Consider the following 21,853-nt stretch of genomic DNA (forward strand, 5'->3'; position numbering starts at 1 on the left):
ATGTCAGTATTTTAGTTATTCAGAGCTGTAATATCACGAATGTAATAGACTCTGTGTCCAGTTGGAGGAAGAGAGACAGTTTAAGAAGCAAGTAGTGATTCACACACATAGATCACATACGAGTAGAAGATCAAATACAAAACAAAGCATTTAGCGTGCTACTTTAATTACGATGTAATTTTGAGAAACTGGTTAATTAAACGATTTTAAGATGAAGTTTATAATGTTCTACTAAATGACAAAATAAACTACGTGATTAAAGTGGAAAATTCGAGATTAAAGTTGACATTTCGTGCTTTTTCCCCACCGTGTGCCTTTTTTCTCTGTACCCTAGTAAACTTTCATATGACACTCAGACAGTGGGCTTACAACTCGGCTTTTCACGGCGACTTTGATATGTGACTTCTTTTTTATTTCCAGCACTGTGCGATTTTGTGGATGTGAGCTTTCATGTTTCTCCAACACGCTATATCACTCGATCAACTTCATTTTGTTGATTATACCACAGATTATTTGAACAAATAGTATGTTTTTCCTTTGCCTCCACTTGGTATTCGCTGAAATTCTTATATTTTCCCCGTGCTTTTCCCATTGTCTTTTCACAGAAGGCTGCGCTTAAGGGCGATTTATATTGATTTGCATATTCAAATAGGCGTAATTCTGGGAGGATTTGGGGCGTTACAAAATGCGTGCACGGCGTTAGTTTTCACGCTGATCGGGATTTATGTAGCAGAAGAACGTGGAAGTTAGATGCGCACAGATTCCTGCATCTGGATTTTTCTGTGCGTAAGCACATTTCGGCTTTTGTGCTTACGCCATGTTATAGTGCGAGTTCTACGCACGGCGTTATACATGAGGCCCCAGGTGTTTTAATGTGACCGAGGAGACGTCTTTGACCCTGAAAGAGTTCTGGAAGAACCATTTTAATATCGTGCATTGCATCGGCCTCATTGATAAAGCCTGGGAAGGCGTCACACACGCACATTGATCTCCGCCTGGAAGAAACTTTGGCCTGAATGCGTTCCTGAACAGGTTTTAGAAAGCTTTGAGCCTCCTGTTGTGGATGAGATTGTGTCCATGGGCAAGAGCATGGGTCTTGAAGTGGACAATGAGGACTTCGAGGAGCTGGTCCTGGATCACAAGAAGGAGCTGACGACAGAGGAACTCGCTGCACTCCAGCAGGAGCAGCTTAGGTTGCTCACCGAGGAGCAGTCCTCCGGGGAAGAAGAGGAAAGGACAGTTTTAAAAAGTTATGCGATATAAGCCATCATGGAAAAATGGAACGAGTGCCAGGATTTTTTTGAAAAGAACCACCCTGACAAAGCGGTTCGAACAGAGTGATAAACATGATGAACGACAATGTCGTCTCGCATTTCCGAAAAATTTTAATACGTAGGAAAAGGCAAGTCACATTAGACCGCTATTTCAGTAAGTCTGATCCACCAGCTAAACGGCTAAAAACACCAGAAACCCAAGAAAGCACAACAGAGAAAACGCCTGAAAGAAAACATCCCTCCATTTCGGAGCCGGACTCTCTCTCAAAACTGTAACCTCCTCTCCACCCATTTACTCATGCAAGGTTACAGTTTTCTTGGTGGTATGTACTGTACATTAGTTTTTGTTTTACTGATTTTTCAAAAGTTAATTTTTCAGATCATGCTGTGATTTGTTTTTTTTTTCAAATGTTCGTGGTTTTCCCTTTGCTTAAAACTCATTAAAAATTGTTTACATGGAGGACTTTATCGTGTGATTTGTTGCAATATTACTTTTTTGGTTGTTTGTGAGTTGGTTTTTGCAAGCGCTTCAGATTTGTTCCTTTTTTTTCTGCTGTGCTTAAAACTCATTTGAACAACATTGTTTACAGCGATCAGGCTTTAGGTTTAATAGCGCGATCTCCTGCAATCTGACTTTTGTTTGCTTGTGAGTTGGTTTTGCAAGCGCTTGATTTGTTCCTTTTTTTCTGCTGTGCTTAAAACTCATTTTAAAAAATGCTCTTGACACGTGCTACAGAGAGATTAGAGAGCACTAGCGAGCAAGCGCAGAGAGAGCACAGGCAGCTGACAGGGAAGGGATGGGGGGAGGATAGGTGTGTGAGTGTGTGTGTGTGTGTGTGTGTGCGCGCTCGCGCTACACAGAGAGAGAGAGAGAGCGCGTGAGCCAGCCTGCTCCTGTAGCTGAGGTAGGGAGGGAGGGAGGGAGGCAGGGAGGGAGGGGCTTTGGTGGTGTGTGTGCTACAGAGAGAGAGCGCGAGCGAGCCAGCTCGTGTAGCTGATCAGGGAGCGTGGGTGTTTTGTGTCAGTGTTTTTCAATGTTTTTACATTAGTTTACTATTACACTGTGGATTCTATGGTGTAATTAACTATATTTGTGCTTAATCTTTACATATTTTTACATATTTACATACAGTTTGTACGGTCTGGAACGGATTAATTGTATTTACATACAATCCTATGGGGGAAAACTGCTTCGGTTCACGACCAACTCGGTTTACGACCAAAGTTCTGGAACGAATTATGGTTGTGAACCGAGGTTCCACTGTATATATATATATATATATATATATATATATATATATATATATATATATATATATACAAATTATGGGGTGCCAAACAGGCAATTACAATGATTTTGGAATATATAAAGTCAGTGTCGGAATATATAACCTCATTCCTGAATATATAAATTTAAAGTCAGATTATATCAATATTGATTAAAATGACTCAGGCACATTTTTAGTAAACTCAATGAGTTCCTAATACAACGTAAGTTAAGTAACGTTAAGTTAACAAAAACATCTTCAGAAAATATAAAAAAAGCCACTGTTCAGTTAATTCATTCAAAATGATGTATGTGCCCGACATTTTGAACACTATATTTATTTATTCTTTTTGTATGGGTGCATTTTTGGATGAACCTCACAAGCCCGATCAACTCTGAGTGGCTTCTATCAAAGTTTACCTTTCACTAGTACGAGTGACATAACAAGCATGGAAATTTTATATATTTGGGAATGATTTTATATATTCCAACGCTGACTTTATATATTCAAAAATGATTTTATATATTCCGATGCTGACTTTATATAATCAGGCTTTGATGTTATATATAATCGGGAATCCATCTATCCATTATCCAACCCGCTATATCCTAACTACAGGGTCACGGGGGTCGGCTGAAGCCAATCTCAGCCAACACAGGGCACAAGGCAGGAAACAAACCCCGGCAGCGCCAGCCAACCGCAGATAATCGGGAATGATTTTATATATTCTGACACTGACTTTATATATTCAAGTTTTGACTTTATATATTCCGCCGCTGACTTTATATAATCAGGTTTAGGTGTTATATATTCAGAACACTGAATTTATATACTCCGAAAATCATTATATTTGCCAGTTTGGCACCCCATAATATGTATGTGTGTGTGTGTGTATATATATATAGGGGCTTGTGCCTCCTCCAGACCGCGAGGGGGCGTCCGCCCTGGTTGTGTTGGGGGCCTCGGGTAAAGGGCTTGGAAGCCCAGCCCTGTAGGGACCCATGGCCACCGCCAGGCGGCGCCCCGGTGCCTGAATATCCCTGGAGCCCAGCACTTCCGCCACACCAGGAAGTGCTGGGGGGAAGACAACAGGGGACACCCGGATGGCTTCCGGGTGCGCAGCCGGCACTTCCGCCACAGTGGGGCGTGTCTACGGAGGAGTGCCGGGAAGCAGATGGAGCCCATCTGGGTTCATATTTAAGGGGCCAGGAGAAGGAAAGGCACAAAAGACTGTGAGGCCTGGACATTGGGGGAACAGTGCAAGAGGCACTGGGGAGTGCACTGTACATAATTGTAAATAAAGGGTGTGTGGTGAACTTATGATGTCCATCTGCCTGTGTCCGGGTTCAAGTCCACAATATATATGTCTATATATATATTTTTATATATATATATATATATATATATATATACTAGCAAAATACCGTGCTTCACAGTGGAGAAGTAGTGTGTTAAAGAAGTAATGAAAAGAAAAGGAAACATTTTAATAATAACGTAACATGATTGACATTGTCATGAATGTTGCTGTCATATATATATATACATACATATATATATATATACACACACACAAACATATATAAACATATACACACATATATATATATATATATATATATATATATATATATATATATATATATATATATATATATATATATAATATGGTGGGACTCGATTAAAAAATTTATCTAATTAACTAGAGGCTTTGTAATTAATTAGTCTTGATTCATCGCATGTAATCGCACGAAATTTGCCCCAAAGCACAAATGTTTGTTTTAATTTAAAAGGGTTTTAGTGGGCTTACAGAATCAAATAATAGACATGGACATGAATATTGTAAACTCAAGCTCTTTTAATTTCTGAAAAAAAAAATGCATTTAAACTGCATTTCAATTCAAATCAGATTCATCATCCATGGCTAAAATTGGGCAGATTCGAAAATAAAGTGGTATTTTAAGTACTTTAAATACATGTTCAGAATGGTATTGTCTTTAAATAATAATAAGAAAAATTTCAACATAAAGTGCAGTTTTTCACCTTAAAAAAATAAGGCAGAAACATAAAAGTTAATTTGACCAGCTTCACCTTTAAACTCTGAGTAACCTTAGCCAAAATTATTTTGTACATTAGGCTAAAACAGTGTAATCATTGAACATTTTGTAATTAGATGTAATTAAAATTACTAACAGTCACGGAAGTCCAATGATCCCCAATAAGAGCCAAAAAGTCAGCTTTCTGTAATACATCTAATTTTGCTTGCTTTTCAGTGTCATAAAGCTGTGGAATCTTACTTGAAATAGTCTCTCGGCATGGCAGTTGAAAAGTTGGATGACCTGACGCTAACTGTAGCACATTTTCTAACCCCCTATTTTCCAGCACTATTAGTGGTCTACAGTCCAAAGCAATCCATTTTTGAGAGAATTTGTAAGTTTGACCGATGTTGACTTACTAATTTTGGTCCTGAAGCCAGTCATTTTATCAGTTTTGGGCTGCCGACACCTTTTGTTGGTACTCAAACTCGTACTGCTAGTGCTAACAGCATACACAGTTTCTGTGTTCGCTGTATCATGTTTTGCATTTAGATGGTACCGTAAGGAAGAAGTGCCTCGGTGTTATGCAAACTCCTTTTTGCACAGTTTGCACAAAACCACGCTTTTATCAAGGCTTCCGTCGGGTAGTCTTTTGAAATGAAATTTTCCTCCAATCAGTCCTAGCAACACGCTTTCTTCCGACTCTTATATTATTGTAGCTCTGATGTGTGCATCAATGAAATCGGTGTACCAGGAAATCATGCATTGAGAAAAGTTCCCCTTTGCTTGGAATGCAAAGTGTGATTAAATGCGTTATTTTTTAACGGGTAACGGAGCACATGCATCGAAGCTTCTCAGCTGTGCTTGTGCTAAGAAAAGGAAACATTTTAAAAATAACATAACATGATTGTCAATGTAACCTTTTTTTGTAACCTTCAGTATTTGGTGGCAGCGTGACAATGTTGCTTCCGCAAGACTGCGTTAGCTGCGGAGCTCAGCTCACAGCGAAATGAGATGAATGGGAGGGAGAGGATGACGTCACTCCCCACCCGCCTCAACTGTCAATCCCCACAAACACAGTCTCTCGAAATTTGCATAAGCACAGCCCTTCACCAGCAATTTTAACTTAGTTACAAAGTGATCAAAACTCTCGTTATACCCTGCGTCCTCTCATTAAACTTGTACTTAGTCGTGGGCATGACAAATGGCAGTGGGACTGTGTCTATAAACTTAATTTAAACTTACAGTTTACACCGTGCTTTGTTTCCGTAGTAGCTGCAGTCATCAATATGCTTGTATGTGTCGCTCGCTCGCTTCTTATTGTTTTGCTGCCTTCTCAATTGTATAATGCATGTTTTCTTCAGCGCTTTTTGGAGCTTTTCCTTGTTTTTACGCATCGCGCTCACAGTCAGTTCACGTGATTACGTGGGTGGCGTGATGATGTCACACGAAACTCCGCCCCCCACTGCCATTGAGCTGAACTCCATTACAGCATATGGAGAAAAATAGGTTCCAGTTATGACCATTATGCTTAGAATTTCGAAATGAAACCTGCCCAACTTTTGTAAATAAGCTGTAAGGAACGAGCCTGCCAAATTTCAGCCTTCCACCCACACGGGAAGTTGGAGAATTAGTAATGAGTGAGTCAGTGAGTGAGTGAGGGCTTTGCCTTTTATTAGTATAGATATAGTGGCAAGCAGCTGGGAGTGGTACCCAGCCAGGACGCCCAAGATGACCGTAGGAGGGCTTGCACCTCCTCCAGACCATGAGTGGGTGACTGCCCTGGTTGCGTTGGGGACCATGGGTACCGAGCTTTGAAGCTCAACCCTGTAGGGGCCCATTGTCACTGCCAGGGCGCCCCAGTGCCTGGAGAGCCCTGGACCTCAGTACTTGTGCCACACCCGGAAGTGCTGGGTGGAAGAAGACCAGAGACACCCGGAGTGCTTCTGGGTGCACAGCTGGCACTTCCTCCACACAGGGGAGTGTCGGAGGAGGAGTGTCGGGAAGCACCTGGAGCCCATCCGGGCAAGTATATAAGGGGCTGCCTCCCTCCATTTGATGACTGGAGTCGGGTGGAAGTGGACAATAGTCTTGGAGCAGAAGAGTGGAGGCGGTGAAGAGAGGCGCTGAAGAGAGAGGCCTGGACTTTGGGGTGATTGGTGCTGGAGCACTGGGTTGTGCACGGAACTATTAATATATTAGAGTAAATAAATGTGTGTGTTGGGTGACAAAACGATGTCCATCTGTCTGTGTCCGAGGCTCGTTCCACACTATAATTTCCAGCAGCACCCTGTTGTTAATCCGGGGCTGGACTAATCCGGTATGAAAATTTGTATTGTTGTCAGCATATTTATTTGGCAAAATTTTACACTGGGTGGGTTCCCTCACCTAACAGGTCTAAATGCTAAAATCGTATTTTTACAGGAGACCCACTTATTGCGCAAGGATCAGTTTCAGCTGCACAAAGACTAGACTGGCCAAATATTCGATTCCAGCTTTGCAAAGAAAACTAGAGGTGTGGGAATTCTTATACATAGAACAAACTTACTCAGTACCGCGCCCTATACACAGAGTACGCAGTCTGCATAGGGCACCAACTCCCAGGGGGGCACTATCCCAACTGCTCAAAAAAATTGTTTTTATATATTAGAATAATAAATTAATATTAATAATATACATATACAAATAAACAAAAATATAAACGTATATATTGCATTTTACGGTGAACGCAGAGTAGGCTAAGCACACGTGATGACGCGTGCACCCTCACCTCTGTTAGGGCTGCCTATTTGGCCAAAAATGATAATAATTTAAAAATATGCCTGGTCCTGGAAAGAGACATCAACAGTCCGGCCGAAACGAAAGAAAAAAAAGCCCAAGATGAAGCCCGTTGAACCACCTACAAGAGTTGTACCCAAATCACTGGATTGCTCTGCGCATAGCAGTGACGCTCCCTGTTACTGTTGCCTCTGCTGAGCGAAGTTTTTCTAAAATGAAGCTCATCAAAACGTACTTGTGCTCATCTATGGCACAAGAGCGCTTGAGTGGTCTGGCAATTGTCAGCATCAACTCTGAATTAGCAAAGGCTTTATCATATGAAAATCGCATTTACGACTTTGCCTCAAGAAAAAGCAGAAGTATGCCTTTGTAAATTTTGAACAGCCCCTAGATATCATGTAGCATAATACACAATCACTAATATTTGTTGCCTACAATATCTACCCCTATGTGCACAAATGACACATGGATGAGCAGGACAGGCATAGGGACAAGAGTAGCTCAATCCTTCCAAGGATTCTGATATAGTTAACATTCCGGAGAGGAAGCACAAAAGTGGTAGACCTCCTTATTAATCCCCAAAAAATAGGATCTTAATCTGATCTAGCATCTTCTTTGTTCCAAAATGGGCACCTAGGAAGTGGACATGTGCTAACTCACAAACCTGCCATCAGTGAGTTCCTGGGAATAACAATAATGACCTTACTTCACCCTTGTACTCGGCTACACAATTCAATAAATCATTATTAAGCACATGTGGACCTAGTAACATTGGATATAATGTTTGTTGTCTGTCAATCAGCACAGCAACATTCTTGGCAAACTCATTGTTCCATTGTTCTCTTTAGAAAGGTGCCTGTGTTTGCCAAAACTGAAAATGTAAGTTTGAGAATAGGTCTGGAGTGATTTCAGTGGGCAAAATGACAGCTTGTAACAATCCCATAGAGACACACGTGTAAGCCATTGTTACGTTGCTCACGTCATACTGGGTAGCCAAGTAACTCCACTTTTTGTCCACCTGACAGCGCAGCGTGAAGACAGCTTCAGATTGGTTCTCATCATCTGCTATAAGGACTAGTATTTTAGACAGGATAGTTTGTGCTTCTTCACATTTACTTTGTGACCAGTTTCACCTCAGTATCACAAGATAACTTGGGCTGCGTGAGAAAGCCACCCTGGTTTTTTGAGTTGCCCCTTGGTAGGTGATTATACATGAGGCGGACATGTACCAATGAGTTTCCCTGTGAATACAAGTTAGACTGGTCAATCCAGATTCCCATTGTCGTGGTAGCACATAATGGCATGCAACAATGGAGGTGTTTCTGCCAGAGTCTATAAGAGCTGTGACCTTGTGTCCATTAATAACTCCCACCCCATTATAATAAAAGTGAAAATGAAATAATACCTCTCACCTCACACCAAACTGCTGTCAATTGGCTCTCTGAAGTGGGGACAATTTACAATAGGATGGCTCACTTCCCCACACTTTTGAAGCAGCATGGAATGGGCGTGTGATCCTCCTTTGGTTCTTCTGGTGTTTCATCTTGCAGTGGGTAGGTTTATGAATTTTAACACATTCCACCTGAGACTTGTGGTGATTAATAGGCTGTTCTGAATGCTCAATTTGCAAGGCTGTCCGGTGCTGCTTGAGGGCTGCACTGAGGTCATAAATGGTATTATATTCCAGCGACTGGACCAGCTGGGTGAGGTGATCAGGGAGGGCATTTACCGGGAGGTCACAGGTTATGATCTCGACCACCTTTTTGCAATCATTGATTTCTGGCTGTAGCTATCATCTGAGTGTGTAGGCTGCTCTGAGGTGAATCTCTCACTCCCAACAAGCCCTTGCCTGCTGGTCTGGACTAACTCCATACCTGAGCAGCATTTTGAGTTGGCTATAATCTACAGTGACCCGTTCATCGAGGTTATAATAAGTCCATTGAGCTGATCCCCTCCAGAAAGCACCAGTATGTGCGTCCCACCCATATGCTCCAAGTGGTAATGGGTAGCTGTAAGCTCAGACACTAGAAAGTAAGTCTCAATATCATCATTGTCATGTAATGGCAACAGCATCTGGGACTGACCCATCTTTTTTGTTGGAGGTTAACACACATTTGACCATGTATCTCTGCCTCCATGAGCTGAGCCTGTTATTCCAGAACCTGAACCTTTTGTGCCCAGAGTTCATTTGCATGGCCTGAAGCAGGGCTGCTACATCCTGTTGCTCCACCATCCACTATGCCACTGTAATAGAAAGAGAGGACAACAATAAAGAATTGGGGTGACAGCCCAGGTGGACAATGGAAGTGACATCAGAGGTGTTCTAGATATCAATGAATTGGTCTGTAGAGGGAGAAAGAGAGAAAGGCATTAGAACACAGCAACAACCCTTGGAGCGGTGGTAGAATTCCAGTCACAAGAGTCCTTCAGTTGTCCCCTATGTGCATATTCTTGACAATAGGTATATATGCAAAGCTGACAGGCTCATTCATTCACCCACTCACTCATAACCAAAATCATTATTTTCCATTTATTTAAGCTGAAATTTGGCAGGATTGCACTTCTAGGCCAGTAAATAAGGACTAAGAAAGGATATTTTGATATATCTATATTTAGGAGTTAAAAAAGCACTGTGCAACAGAAAATGAAATATCCCAAAATCTGGGTTCCTTGCATCCAAGACATTTAGCCATGAAAGTTTTGGGGGATATGCACAAGATCTTACACCTGTGGAATATTGCTGTCAACACTCACTCTCACGTAAGAGTGTAATATTTACACCTTCACCTTAGGTGTCAAAAATGCTAGTGCCTACACTGACATATACCTCATTATATTACTTCTTTCCTTTAAAGTGCCATTTGCAACTTAATTTATTCTTCACAGTACGTACACTTAATACTGAGATTTTACACGATGTACAGTAAAACACATAAACTGTATACTGAAACACATACATAATATAGTGAAATTAAGTATTATACACAATATACGAAAATGTTACACTATATACTGAAATGTGTATACTGTGTAATGAAATATATACAATATATGTTGTGGTAATAAATAGTCAACAAACCTTTCCAAGGTTTAGTTCCTCTGGTCATGACAATACATACATTACAATGAAAGCTGATAAAAATATTTACTGATTTGACTGTAACAGACCTGTAGCTGCTGAAAAACAAGAAGGTTTTGAATTTGTGGGTTTTATGCTATTAACTTCCTGCTGAGCAGCATATAAGGTGTATTACTCTGACTCACACTGTGTTGTAATGTACTGAAATCTTATAACACATATTATTCTCCTAATAGCAGAGACATTTCTGTTCATTGGTATTTTATGGATTATTAAACACATTAAACACATATTCTATTGCTTTTTTACATGCAATTCCATTCTCAAAACTGCTTAATCCAATTTCTGCACTCCAGGTTCAAGGAGGTTTTCAGTATGCCATGTATGTGTTTTAGTATGATATAAGCATTTTAAATATTTAATCCATTGCATATGCTGCCTAAATGTGCAGCCTGTAAATATCACTGTTTTTTATAATAAGTTAATGTTAAATACAATTCGAGTTACAAGTTTATTGTCTGGCAATGGCTATGGCAAAAAAACTGAAGCTTGAAAATGCAATTGATGAAAAACAAGAAAAGTAATGCCTGAGTGAAAGATATTACTGAATGAAAGTTGTTAACATAATAATAATTGTAATTCATTCATCCATCCATTCTTTAATGCAGAGAATTGATTGTTTAGTATAAAAATTCATAATGAGGAAGGACATTCATGTACTCACAGGAATGATTTTCGAAAGGCAATTACCAGCCACTTTCCCTTTTTTGTGTGCTCTTACCTTTATACTATTCAATAGGACTACGATAGGACTACAGCTCCTACCAAAGTTAAATTGTCTAGTGCCTAGGAAATGGTTGCACATATAGGGTAAATAGTAGTCATATGGTTTAACGAATTAGAGATTAATAAGACAAACAGCTGTAAAACAGATCTACAGTATGTATTATGCTCAGTTCATCTTTGTATTCATTGAAATGACAAGACAATATACATTATTTATGTCTTTATTTTTGACATCTGTGCATTTTTTCAGTAGTCTTTTCTCTCCTTTGCAAATATTTCACTAGTAAAATGACAAACTGAATAGTTATTTGTAACCTGAAACTCCTAACTGCCTCGCAGTTAGGAGACCTGGGTTCGCTTCCCGGGTCCTCCCTGCGTGGAGTTTGCATGTTCTCCCCTGTCTCGTGGGTTTCCTCCGGCACTCCAGTTTCCTCCCACAATCCAAAGACATGCAGGTTAGGTGGATTGGCGATTCTGAATTGGCCCTAGTGTGTGCTTGGTGTGTGGGTGTGTTTGTGTGTGTCCTGCGGTGGGTTGGCACCCTGCTCAGGATTGGTTCCTGCCTTGTGCCCTGTGTTGGCTGGGATTGGCTCCAGCAGACCCTCGTGACCCTGTATTCGGATTCAGCGGGTTAGAAAATGGATGGATGGATATTGTTAATGATTAAATATGCGAGGACTTGGTGGCGCAGCGTCAGTGATGAGCTGGCGGTCCATTCAGGGATTGTTCCTGCCTTACGCTGTATTCTTGATGGGGCTGGTGTGACCCTGGATGGATAGATGGATGGTATAATTAAATGTGTACTATGAATATATTTCAACGTCCCTTAAAAGTTTTGAAGAATCTGTGTTACAAGCTTACAGATGGCTGGACATTTATAAAGAGCTGATTATGTGGCGATTGGTTATTTAGAGAAAGAAAAGGAAGGACAGGAATCAGGGGATGTTCTCCCCATGTCTGCGTGGGTTTCCTCTGGGTACTCCGGTTTCCTCCCACAGTCCAAAGACATGCAGGTTAGGTGCATTGACGATTTTAAATTGACCCTAGTGTGTGCTTGGTGTGTGTGTGTGTGTGTGTGTGCAACCTGCGGTGGGCTGGCACCCTGTCCAGGATTTGATTCCTGCCTTGCACCCTGTGTTGCCTGGGATTGGCTCCAGCAGACCCCGTGACCCTGTATTTGGATTCAGCGGGTTAGAAAATGGATGGATGGATGGATAATGGGGGTTAGAATGTTTGAAAAAGACAGTACTGCCTCAATAAATTATTTTATTGAGGATCATGCATGGGGCAGCAAGCATCTTGCGGGAGGCAGGAACAATCTCTGGAAGGGACGCCAACTCGTCGCTACCAGTGCGCCAACATGCCTCAATGTTTTATACATGCTTTAATTTCCATCATCATGAAAATGATATCAAGTATACATCTTAGTATTTAAATTGTTCAGAGAGCTGTAACATCATGAATGTAATGTATTCTGTGTCTTGTTCGCGTAAGAGAAAGCCTGTTTAAGAAGCATGTACTGATTCACACACGTAAGAGTACATAGAATATGAAGCATTTAATGTGTTACTTTAGTTACAATGGGATTTAAAAAACTATTAATTTAAACGATTTTAAGATGAAGTTTATGACATTCTACTTTAAATGTAAACTACGTGATTAAAGTAGAAATTTTGACCTTTTTTCCACAGTGTCACAGTTTTTTCTTTTCTCTGTACCCTAATACGCTTCCATATGACACTCAGACGGTGGGCGATGACTTGCCTTTTCATGGTGACTTTGATATATGACCACTTCTTATTTATTTCTGGCACTGTGCGACTTGGAACTTTTGAGTTTCTCTGCCACTGTGTCTCTCGATCAACTTTTGTTGTTTATACCACTGTTTAAACCAACAAATAGTATGTTTTTTCTTGCCTCCACTTGGTGTTTGCTGAAATTCTTGTATTCCCCCAATTCTTTTGCCATTTCCTTTTCACAGAGCGCTGAATTTAAGGGCTATTTATATTGATTTGCATATTCAAAGAGGCGTAATCCTGGGAGGAGTCGGGGTAAAGCAACAGGCGCATGCACGAGCGTTACTTTTCACACTGACTGGGATTTATGGAGTGGAAGAACACGGAAGTTGGCATACACACAGATTTATGCATCTGTACACATATGTGTACACATATTTCCGCTTTTGTCTGCAAGCCATGTTTTAGTGTGAATTCTACACAAGCCGTTATGCATGAGGCCCCAGATATGAATTAATAATATGCTGAGAATGCTGGCCTGGTTTCCTCTGACAAAACAGCTTTCCCAAAAAAGAAACAATACTCTGTCCTGCCCATAGTTTAGTTATGCCTTATAGGTGCAGCACTTCCAGCAGAAGAGTAATAGTGAACAGGTAAAACAACAAGAAATGCATTCCACTGTTCCCTTTTGTGGCAGACCTGTTTGTCAGATCCTTGGTAACAAATAACTGTTTTCTCATTTGTAAGCATTCCTTTTACTTTGTAGTTGATAAAGTTGTAAATCAGAAAAAAATAACTCCAGCAGTCATTCCCATAGTCATTCCCATAGATTTATATAGAAATTATATAGAAACAGGAATTGTTCTGTTGTGTATATTGTATTGTATTGACCCCCTACTTTTGACACCTACTGCACGCCCAACCTACCTGGAAAGGGGTCTCTCTTTGAACTGCCTTTCCCGAGGTTTCTTCCATTTTTCCCTACAAGGTTTTTATTGGGAGTTTTCCTTGTCTTCTCAGAGAGTCAAGGCTGGGGGGCTGTCAAAAGGCAGGGCCTGTTAAAGCCCATTGCGGCACTTCCTGTGTGATTTTGGGCTATACAAAAATAAACTGTATTGTATTGTATTGTATTGTATATAGCAAAACAAATAACAAATAAACTACAAAAACTCCCTCCGAATCCCACAATTTCCGGCTTAAAGACATAGACAACAGCTTTTTTGCACATTTAATTTTGACTGTTTTAACAGTAAACACAAAATGTAAAACATACTGAACATGAAATTGCCATTATATATGGCACCAATAAAACATAATATTTACTTGTCAGTTTCATGATAGTGCCTTCATATAGCAAGGGTCATATGTATAGATGAGATATATGAAAAGATGAAAAATGTAATATTAATATTGACAGCTGTCACACACGTGCGCATGGGAGGCAGCTAAAGGGCTTGAGTGAAGGCAGTTCGGAGGCATGCCGGGGTGTGGCAGAGTGCACTGACTCTTTTTCTCCCTTGCCTGTAGACCATCCCCGGGGGATTTCACCTGGCTCTCCTGACATCACTTCCGGGACTGAACCAATGGAAGTCGGCCAAACCAGCTCCAGTCCCTCTGATGTCACCTCCGGCTACGAACCAATGGTGGAAGACCACGTGCCAGATCCATACGACCTCACTTCCTGTCTCCCCCTTTAAAACCTGCCCCTTTTCCTTTGTTTCCTCAGTCTTGTACTGGACTCTGTTGAATGCACTTCAGTGCTGGTTATTTTGTGAAACGACCTTTTGCAGCCAGGATACTATATTATACGGGTGGCTGCCCCAACTCTTTATCTGTCCATGTCTCGTTCTTGTGACACAGCATAAAAATGAATATGTATTCAGTTATTATTTACCCATAATAAATCCAGAGCAGTAAACCACAGAGCATAATTATAGAATAAATGCACATAAACATACTTTCATTACATTTACTATTAAAAGATGGCAATTCACTTGAGACATTGACATTAATGAATAAATTACAAAAAAAGAATCTTGGAACACTATGTAAAATGTAAATAAAAACAAACCCATTGATAAATAAAAATAAATTAATTAAAATATACTGTATAAAACCAGCCACCCATTTTAAACATTGGGCATTTTATGAAAAAAAAATATGACAAAAGAGACCCTGAACTTTTGAGCAGCTATACTATCTTAGACAAGAGTGGGACAACATTTTACTTTCACTTTTACTACAGCAATTGGTCTCCTCAGATCCCAAACATTTACATAGTCATTTTGTAAAAGAAGAGGTAATGCAACACAGTGGTAAACACAAGCAGTTACAACTTTTTTGAAATGTGTTGTCATCAAATTCAAAAATAACATTTTCTTAATACAATAAAATTTCTCAGTTTCAACATTTTATATGTAAACTTTGTTCTATTCCTAATTAAATATGAGTTTAAATGATTAACTCCTTCATTATAATTCTTTTCATTTTGACATTCTCTGCTTTACTAAATCTGCATGTTTTAATAACATTTATAAAGCATTCTTTATGTATTGTGTAGCAAAATATAAGTAAGTATAGGGGAACCATTTTCTAGTGAAGAACGGCAAATACAGTATGTTTGGGTATGGAGCAAAAGGGGTCTGAGAGGAGAAGAATTCTAAAAGAAATATATGACAAGAATAACAAGGTAAATATGTGAGGATTAGACAAGAGACATTTAGGATTAAAATAAACACTTTATTTTCTAGTTGCCGCTATTGTCAAGATGCTCTACTGCGACAAATTAATATAAACTGATACTGATGCTCAGTCCAGGACCCAAATAATGCTGAGATAATGCTGAGATAAAAAATAAGACATGAGAAACATTGGATCACAATTTATTTAACACAGTTTGTATCATTCTCTGCTCTTGTTTGTCATAACAATATATGTACCAGTAAAGTAAACTGTGACTTGTGTCTTTACTGTTTTCCAATTTTTAAAAAAAATCTTTGTCTTCTTTTGAAATGCATTGAATTTTAGGCCCAACGGTGAATGTTTAAAATCCTTTTCAGAAATACAAATATCTAAAAATTATTAAAATAAGCATAAAAAATGCAAAAGATCAGTAAATTTCATAATTGGCCTCATTGAATTGAAACAGAATTCTTGGCCAATTAAACCAAAAAATCTGTTGTTCAATGGAATGACAATTAATGTTCTGGTTAAGGTTGCCCTTGTTACCTAAGGAACAATGAACATCAAATTCAGCTGTGTTGTTGTACAGATTTCTCCAATGTAGACATTAACTTCCTAATTAATAATATCTGGACCTCTTTTGCTAATGACTAGCAAATCATGCACCTTTCACATCCCAAAAAAATCAAACAATGGAAAGGTGGTGCTTGGTCTCTCTCAGTTGGCATCAGAGTATTGAGATACCCTCTGACAGCAGCATCATCTGAAAAAATACAGCTTTATACTGTAGATTTAAATGTAGTAAAAAAATAGGTGATAGCTTCACAATCACCCACTGCTCAGGAAAATATATTGCCTATGAACTACCTAATTTGAAGTGGCAACATCTCATGTTTAGAATCAAATGGCTTTAAGATGAAAAAGGACAAGCCACAATAATGTAGAAAGAATACACAGTATAATTCGAACTGCACACTGCATATTTATAATAAATATCTAGGTGTTTACCTTGATGACAGGCTGGACTGGTCTGTGAACACAGATGTCCTCTACAAGAGGGTGCAGAGCAGACTGTTTTTCCTCAGAAGACTCAAATCATTCAGCGTAAGTAGTGAAATGTTGTCTTTGTTCTATCAGACAGTTGTAAGTTGAAAGTGCCCTCTTCTTTACTGACATGTGTTGGGAAGGCAGTATGTCAGATAAGAATATTGAGAGGATGGAAACGCTGGTGAAGAAGGATGGCTCAGTGCTATTAAGAGCTGTGGACGCAGAGGAAATGGTAGTGAAAAGGTGTATGGGGAACAAGGTACAGGCCATCCTTGACAATTGCAGTCACATTCTCTACAACATTTTGGCAGGTCAGGGAAGTAAACATAGCAGTCTCACTAAACAGAATGCTTTAGAAGATCATTTGCTCATACTGCTGTGAAATTTTATAATTCTGTTCTCAACACAAGTGATTCAGGATCTGGGGTCTTGTGTATAAATGGTACATATGCACATATTTCACTCCCACTTCGAGATGTATAGAAACTAAACTTGCCATAAAGCTGAACATATTTCACGGCAGCCCCTATCCTTGCATATGTAAGTTTCTGCTTGGTTTTGCAAACTGGAGTCACCAAGCTTAAAGCAGTGCTACTGTTTCTGTGGTCTGCTTTTCTTTTTTAAATTCACATCTATGATGCGGGTTTTAACAAATACACCAAAATTAATTACATATCGTTTACAAATTTAATGTACTTGATTGTAATCATTCTATAACAATATAATGGTTCTTGGAATGGCCAAACTATTCCAACTACTATGGCTGCTTTAGTGTTAGAAGACATCACAAATGGAAGCATTAGAAGAGAGTGTGTATTTATAGATTATGGCCACTGGCTTCTAAGTTAATTTTGATTTCCAAGAGCTATCCTCTTGGAGCTGTGTGCCAAACTGGTGCCGGCTTTACAAAGGTATACCTGCTCCTTTGTAAGTTCTGTGCACTCTCGGGTTTTTAACCACTGGATCATTTCAACGTGAACTTGCTGAATGATTGGGTATTTCACAAATATCAGTGAGCCATACCATGCCAGCTGAATGGGATGGTATTATCCACTTGTCATTCAGATATATAAGATTTCCTTACACTGTGGTTGAACTGGGAAGCATCAAACAGCAATTTGCAGCAATGTCTGATTTTACAAATGTAATTGGAGCAGTCAAATGCACGAATATTGCTATTGTAACGCACATGCACATGCACTGCTTTTCACGCTGATCGGTATTTATGTAACAGAAGAAGCTGGTGTTCACACAGATTTATGCATCTGGATTGTGCGTACTTACATTTCCAATTTTGTCCGTATGTCATGTTATAGTGTGAATTCTTCGCACGGCATTATGCATGAGGCCCCAGGTTTCTAGTCAGCAGTGAAGGGAACACAATCTCCTATAAATCACATCACTGATGGAGAGGTGCGAAGGGATTTAGGTGTGCCGGATTTACGAGTTTTTTCATAGGCTTTGGTGATTCTAGTGTTAATACTGTTCTTCATTTAGATTGATGATAAGACCCTCTCCTGCCAGTTTTCCACAATGGACTGGGGTTATGTCTGATGTAATAAGTTGAAATCTGACCTTTCAGCCCAAACTGGGCATTCTACCTAACATAAAAGTTCTTAACACTAGAATTACCGAAGCCTACAAAAAAACTCGTAAATCCGGAATAAAAAAATTCAAATGATAATGAGATACGAAGAAGGCGTTTGTGTGTCAACTTTTATCCCTCCAGATCAGAGAATTTCCAGTTTCATTGTCTGAAAACACCACTCACATCTACAGTTATTCCCAGTTTCAAAAAAAAACTAACAGCGTCAGATCTGTGGTGGTGGTGGGGGTGAGAGAATAAAAGTGAAAAAAAAAAAACGCAAACTATAAATTTACACCAGCTGTTACAGACACAAATCAAATGTATGTTTTTATTGTATATTAACAAGAAGAGCAGCTCACTACTCAAAACGGTACATTTGGGAGACACCCAGGTTCAATCTCGCGGCCTCTTGATTACAAGTCAGCAGTTCTTCCCGCTGCAGCACGGGAGCCACCGTATTGCACTTGCACCTTTTGTGAAAGTGTTTATTTGATATTTGGACTTCAGGTTTCACAAATTAAACAGTTCATGTCTACATTTTGTCATTTATTACTAAAACATGAAAAATGTTTCTGTTGTAACGATTTGTTTACACAGATTATTGTAAATATGGAACACACATTAAATGCATGTTTTCCAAATAACAATTTATTTCTGTTCTAAAAATCCAGCACTTCACTCCCAGATAATCAAGGTTGGAACTGGGCCCTTCCTGCATTGGTGGAGGAGATGGTATAGCAGGCTTATTGCTGCTTGGGCTTATCGACACATTTACAAAACAAAAGACGCTGATGGAGAGATGTGAAGGGATTTAAGGTGGACCGGATTTATGAGTTTTTTCATAGGATTTGGTAATTCTAGTGTTAAGTATTTCTTTATTATTTTTGGGGACAGGTGGGCTTCAGCTTTGTGAATCCACATTAATTCAAACATTTGGACATCACAGGCAGGTGCACAGGACTTTGATCATGTGATTGTGGTGTAGAATACCACCACAGAAGAACTGGAAATGAAAACAGAAAAGTAAGTATTAATAATGACTACAAGGTCCTTGAACAGCATGATAATTCTATGCATATCTACTTTATTAAGGGTAAAACTAAAATTCAGCTACAAAAAATACAAATTAAAAAAGTGGGCTTTTAGAAGTTTTTTAAAATGATCGGCAGTGTTAGCCTTGCATATCCCTATTCCCAATTTTTTGTGCATTACAGCGAAAGGTGCCTCACCACTTTTTTTTATCCTTAGCTCTAGGAATAATAAGTGGACTGCTATTTGAATATCTAAGGTTACGACTTAAAATGCAGGTGGACAGGCACTCCATGATATAGAAATTAGATTAATTAAGGCTTTATATGCCATCACTGGCATTTTAAAGTCATTTCTAAAAGACATAGATAACAAAAATAACAATGTTAAAATATGTTGAGATGTGGTCAGATTTTTTTTTTCTGGTGAAAACTCTTGCTGCTGCATTATGGACTAAATGCAACCAATTGATTTCTTTCTTAGGTAGACCATTTAGGAGTTAATTACAGTCATTTAGCCAACTAAAACAAAAGCATGAATTAATTTCTCACCATCTTGCAGTGTTATAAGAGACTAACTTTTTCAACGATCCTTAAATGGAAAAATGAAGTCTTAGTAATATGGTTAAGATGTGATTTCAAATTTAGGTAAGAATCCATGATTACATATAAATTCCTTACTTCCACCTTGACTTTTAATGCTGAGGGATCAAGTTTATTTCTAATATCCTCATTATTTAAATTCTTCCTAAAGACCAAGATTTCAATTTTTTTCATTTTTTCTCTTGACGAAATTACTGCTCATCCATTTAGAAATACAAGACATACAGTGTATATTGGATTAGAGTTCCCTGAGAATCAGGGTCATCAGGTGCTATAAATAGGAAAAGCTGCATGTCATCTCTATAGCGGTGGTAGTTCACTTTTTGTTTTGAGACAAATGGGAGTATATAGATTGAAAATAACAGCAATCCAAGAACAGATCCTTATAGTATGCCATATATAATATCATGGATCTTTGAACTACAGACACCACAACCAACAAAGAATTTTCTACCTCTTAAATAAGGCTGAAACAAGTTTAAAGCACTGTCTGAGAGGTCTACACATTGACTAAGGTGGTTTATTACAATGTGGTCTATGATGTCAAATGGCGCTAATGCTGTCTAACAGTGATGAGCTTGAGAAAAAACATGAGGATCAGAAGAGTAAGAGTTTGGAAAATGTAGAGTTAGTTCTGCTGTATGTAAATTGTTTGGTTTTACGTAGGATGATACCTCAAATAGCACAACATCTAAAGATGAAACATGTTAGTCTACAAAATGAGAAAATCCAGGCAGTACAGTGGTGCAGTTAAAGGGGGCTTCCAGGGATTTGGCCACTGATCTCAGGCATCCAGTCCTTGATCTTCAAGAACCCAGTCCTCCTTTATCTAACATGTTTGGATGACAACAGAAAACGTCTAAAGGGCACCACCCTCACTCCTTTGACTGTGCCAAAACTCCAATAGAGACACCACCCCCCTGGTTTTATGTAAAATTAGCAGTGTTAAAAGAGGAGGGGCTAAGTCACAATTAAAGGCTAAGCTAGAGATGCCTCTGATGTAGCACCTGTTACCTGTGCTCTCACCTCCACAGCAAAACAGGTCTCTGCTGAGCAAAGTACCATAACATTTTTGCTGTTCCATTGCACACCATATGAGCAGACAAGCAGCAAGTGGAAGGAGCTAACAGCTGGAGTGACTCACTGTATTGCAATACACTTTTGCCTACTTAACTTGCAGCATAAAAATACTCATATCAGTGGTCAGATAACTAGACTAATCAGTAATTCACACCAAAAGTGAGACATCTGTGCAGCACAAGCCTTCATCCATCTTTTTCTCTAGGAAATAAAAACAGCAGCTTTTGAAGTTCCTTTTGTTTAAATTGTTTGATGTTCATATGTGAGTTATGGCACAAACTACATTACTGTCCATTTCATTTTCATTTTGAGCTTACATTTTTGTTCAGCACGTGAATTAAGCTTCCTAATAACAATGAATATTCCACGTATAACACATTCATTTTTCATTAACATTTACAGTATATACAGTATACATTCTCCTGGTGATCTTTAACTTTGTTAAGATCATTGGAAGAAGTAAAATATACTAAACTATTACACAATGAGTAGAGGTTAGTAATAGAATTATAAAATATGAAGTAATGAAATAAAAATCTCTGTGATTTTACAATGGCAAATTGTAATAATGAGATGTTACTTTGGTGTTTATTGGGATTGAAAGTGAAATTAAAGTTTCATTGAGAAGTTGCAACAATTCCTTTTCCACTGAATTATCATATTTTTGCCTGGTGTGGGCCCTGTGAAATACCTTTCTGTAATGTAAAGAAACAAACATTCAAGAAGTAGGTAAAAACACTATATCCAAAATACGACCTGCCAGACTGAAAACACAGTGTTTACTTAGCTGGTTAATTTTATAAATACCTGCCTGCATACAGATTGTTGTGGACAAGAAAAAGCAAGTATATCTTATCTCATCTAATCTCAT

Source organism: Polypterus senegalus, chromosome 9 (genome assembly GCF_016835505.1).
Source record: "Polypterus senegalus isolate Bchr_013 chromosome 9, ASM1683550v1, whole genome shotgun sequence".
Classification (NCBI taxonomy): Eukaryota; Metazoa; Chordata; class Cladistia; order Polypteriformes; family Polypteridae; genus Polypterus; species Polypterus senegalus.